This window comes from Nannospalax galili, unplaced genomic scaffold, assembly GCF_000622305.1.
Source record: "Nannospalax galili isolate Female #2095 unplaced genomic scaffold, S.galili_v1.0 scaffold448, whole genome shotgun sequence".
NCBI classification, from domain to species: Eukaryota; Metazoa; Chordata; class Mammalia; order Rodentia; family Spalacidae; genus Nannospalax; species Nannospalax galili.
This window is the reverse complement of record NW_008359324.1, coordinates 3239777-3244787: the sequence shown is the minus strand read 5'-3', so window position 1 is coordinate 3244787 and position 5011 is coordinate 3239777.

Genomic DNA, 5011 nt, shown 5'->3' with positions numbered 1-5011 from the left:
TGTCACATCCAGGAGAAAAGTAATAGAACTCGTGTTACTGCTTTTATTGATGTGTCAGGTACTAGCTTTCAAATCATCATGTGATGGCTAATCCTGGGTGTCAACTTGATTGGATCTGGGGTTAACTGAAATGAAAGAGATCTTCTTGATTGGATCATCTAAAGCTGGAAGATACACCCTAAATGTGGACGTTACCTTCTGATAGCAGCCGGTATAAAAGCCCAAGGCAGAGGAGAACACCAGGCTTCTTACTGCTTTCCTTCCCTCTTGCTGGTGAGTTTGTCTTGCTGCTGTAGACTGAAGACCAGCTGATCAATCTTTTGGGATTTGTAAGACCTTCAGTGCCAGATTGGGACTACTGAGACATCCAGTCTTGTGGACAGAGCAACTACAGATTCTCAGCCTCTCCAGTGTGGTGCATTATTGGACTATTCGTACTCTATTCTGTGAGCTAAGCTTATAAATCTCTCTCTCTCTCTCTCTCTCTCTCTCTCTCCATATATATGAATATATATATATATATATATATAATATTCATTTTACCAGTTCTGTTTCTTTAGAGAACCCTAATACATTCATGATGCTCATCTTAGTATTTTGACTGTGAATCATTTGTTTAGTTAAAATCACTTTAAGTTAAACACAATCTTGTCCTGGCCTGACCAACCACCATAAGACTGTGAAGGTGACTGTGGTTTGCCAGAGAAGCATGCTCTGGTGGAGTACTAAATCCTTGGCCTCCAGGATAGGCGGAGCTTCCCCTGACTGTGGGGTACCAGCATAGCCCCCAGGCTGAAAAATTTCCAGGCATACAGTAGCCTTCAACTCCAGGGTAGCCACCATGTGGTGCTGGTGGGCTAGCACCTCTTCTCATTTGAGGAAAGCTACTGAGATAAGGTTACTGGCCTGGGATGGGGTATGATGACTCCTGACCTGCCAGAATATATCCAGGGAAAGATGTGTAGCCTCTGAGGGGATAGCCTGGGTATGACATTCTGAATTCAGAGGCAGTGTCATAAACCAACCAACTGTTTTGCAAGATCCATATTCCTGTGTATAGTATTCTTAAACTCTCATGTGACCCAACAAGAAGCATGTCTTTCCAGGTAAATTTCTGTTTATATTGGTCAAAATATATGATAACTATGTGTCCTAATATATTCTAAAAAAACATCTTAATTATATGGCAACCTTTATTGTTCTTTCTGAGATTTGAAATACCTTAACAGATCATTATTATTCAACTTACTGGTAATGAATTCTGTGTTTTTTTAAAATATTTAAAATAGGGGCTGGAGAGATGGCTCAGCAGTTAAGAGCACTGACTGCTTTTGGAGAGGACCCAGGTTTGATTCCCTGCACCCACATGGTGGCTAGCAACCATCCTTGATTCCAGTTCTAGGATATTCCAAAGCCTTCTTCTGACCTCATTGGGCATTGCATGACTTGGGTGCACTTATGCACATGCAGGCAATACACTCATACACATAAAATAAAAATACTTTAAAAAATATTTGAAATATGAATTGTCATAATATGTCAAAATAGTAGGGAAAACAATAGCAAACAAGATATATTATACATGATGGATAAGCAGACTAAAGTAAGTATATTACTCACAAAGAATACCTAAAGGAGTATATGTCTCAGTAATGTAAAATTTGCCTGAAATATTTCAGGTCTGGACTTGATCACTAGCACTACAAGGACTTACAATAATAAATAAATGATAATGTGATAGATAAATAGATATACAGATAGATACTTTTAGCTGAAAGCCCAATGACAGAATACAGAATTTAGATAGGTTACTCGTTACTTACATATTTGTCTTCCTAACAAAGTAAGTAATTATATTACTAATTAATCATTAATATACTTTGAAAGTATCCTAATTTATGCCAGAAGTAGATGTTCTTTGAACATCTGTGTGATATGTGTTTTCTTCAAATTTATTTTAATCATCCAACTGCTTTAAAATGACTTAATTTAATGGAATTTTAAAGAGGAAGTAATGTAGTCTTCCCATATTGATTCATTCATGAATTCTCAAATACTATGGAAAATATACTTGAAATCATGACAATTTTTTACAAGTTATCTAATGAAAAAAATGACTGTATTTTGGATAAAATCAAGCATATAGACCCAAACGCTTAACCTATTTTCAGAAATGTGCTGTGCTTCTGCAACGTGTGAAACTTATTTATCATGTTTTGTAGCCTCACACAGGGATATAAAGAATATATCCTCTTGCCCTGGAGGCCTACAATCTTAGGAAGCCAAGTTTAGCAAGCAAAGTGCTTGCAAACTGAATCACTGCACATGAAACTTTACCCCACCCCCCTTATCTTTACCATCTGTTAAAACAACAATTTGAAATATAGCCTTGCTTTAGAGGAATGATCAGTTAGCTAGAGACTGTGCTGCTGTAGGTACTGAAAGTTTTTATTCAATAAAAAGAGTACCCTTGGGATAATATAAAATATTGGTGAACCATTATTTCAGAAGGCAAGATTTTATGGTATTGAATTATTTTCTGTAACTTTGAATGACTCTGAAATGCACAGTTGATAACCTAAGGTATAGTATTCCAGATCGACTGACGATATTTGTTCTACAGTGTGAAAACTGAATATAACTGTATATATTGTACCTAGTGGAAAGGATGCTTAGCATTGTTTGTGAGAACAGGGCTTCTGAAGACTTAGAAATGGCAATATTTATGGACAAAGTGGCTTGTGGGAAGAGACTGACAAAGAGTGTAGAAGGGTGAGACTATTTACTAGGGTGTAAAAAAGGATAACTTGGGGGAGGAGTGGGACTGAAACCCACATTGCTAAGTGCAATACCTTAACAATACGCAAGATCTGAGAACACAGCAGGCAATTAGAAGCTACTCCTTTCATCATTTATTTCCAAGTGGAAGATGCCCACATTCAAGGTAGCACAACCCACACTCATACCCATAATAAACCCTAAACTTTTCGTGGAGCTCAAGAATTTTTAGTTTTATATGCTTATGGAAACTTTAGTTGAATTTGACTTCAGTTCACGTGTGATGTTCACACATTTTTAATTGATAAGGCAAAAGAATAGCCCGTGGCTATGATAGAATAACAACGTATGTGTCTCACATATACGTATTGAATTGATCCAGCCTGCCTGGAAACACACAGGAACACACACACAAACACTCTCACGCACAAAATGATATGATATTGAAGTTAATGGGATGTTTTATTCAAAGGACTAAGATTACACCCTGTAAATTAGGTGATATATAGCTTTATATTATCTTTTCTAAATGTATATTATTGTTATTACAAGTTATGAGTGGAATTGATTTGATAAAATCAAAGCTTTGTAAAAAGCATAAAATTTATGTATAACTAAGGTAGGTTAGGATATGCATAGATAAACTGTTCCTATAAAGCATATGTATATTTAGATTAATAATATTTTTCTGAAATAGTCAACCTCAGTTTAATTGTGTTGTCTGTCAAGTATTGTCTTTGTGGGTTATTTTTTATTAACTACATAATGTTCTATAAAATAATGTTCAATAAATTTCATATAGTTTCTATATGTTCACAAATATACATTTCTCTTATTGAGAGTAAGTTTTTTATTTCCTATTAAAACATATTTTATTTATTATTTTTATTTTATGAGTGTGAGTGTATTGCTTCCCTGGAACTGAAGTTATAAATGGTTGTTAGCCTCCATGTGGATGCTGGGAATTAAACCCAGGTCCTTTGCAAGAGCAATCAATGCTCTTAACCTCTGAGCCATCTCTCCAGCCCCGTGAGTAAGTTCATTTATTTCTTATTTGTTTTATGTTTGTCAATTTTAGTTTCTGGTCAAAATTCAGGATCTTAGTATTCCAAAAATATAGCTTTTAATATTTGATATTTGATCAGAATAAACATATGCATGTTTCTTTCATATTCAGGTATAAATATCAAGAGTAGATTATTGATTGATGTACAAATACCTAATGAATTTCTGCCAAATACTAGACATCATATAAGTTTCTGAAACTCTAGTGAGTAAAATATTGGCAAAGCTCCTGTTCTCACAGACTATATTTTCTAAGAGAAAAAATGAAAGGGAAAGAGAGAGATCAGGTCTGCTGCAATAGATCAATCAGGAAAGTGAAAGTGCTGATCCTGAAGTATATGGGCCTGGATTTGATCTCTAGAAACAAAATAAAGAAATAAATGAATTAATTAATTAATACTTAAAAATTTAAAGCCCCCAAACTATCTGTGTGGTGATACACAGTTTTACTACTGTGTAATCCCAGTATTTGGGAGGTGGAAACAGGTGGATTTCTGGGACTGAATGACCAGATCACTCAACATAGCCCACTTTAAAAGTTCCCAGTGTGGAAAGAGACACTGTCTTAGTAAAGTGAATGGTGCCTAAGGAATGTTACCTGAAGTTTACCTGTTTAGCCTTAGCCTGCACAAACACACACATACACATCCAACATAAACACACATACATGCACTTACACACATACTCATGCACCTATACACTCAACAATATGTGTGCAATTTTGTCCTTAAGCCTAATACAGAGATAATTTATTCAAACTGTGGCATATGGCTTGCAGGAAGCATATGAGGCTATTGTAAAATATTCATTTTTGCATATTGTGATGGCCATTAACAACATAGTATGGTAGAAAAAGCCTCTCTGAGGTTCTGACATTTAAAGGGTGTCATTGTGCTGAAAAATTGAGAATGTGCATTGGTTTTTTAAGGGAACCGAGGAGCTATGTACATAATGCTTAGGGAAAGCTTGTATTAAATAGGCCGGGCATGGTGGCAGATGCCTTTAGTCCCAGCACTTGGGAGGCAAAGGCAGGCAGATATTTGTGAGTTCAAGGCCAGCCTGGTCTACATAGTGAGTTCAGAACAGCTGGGACTACAGGGAGACCTTGTCTCAAAAAGATTAAAAAAAAATACTTATGCCTTTTACAACATTCATTTCCTCACTTTCC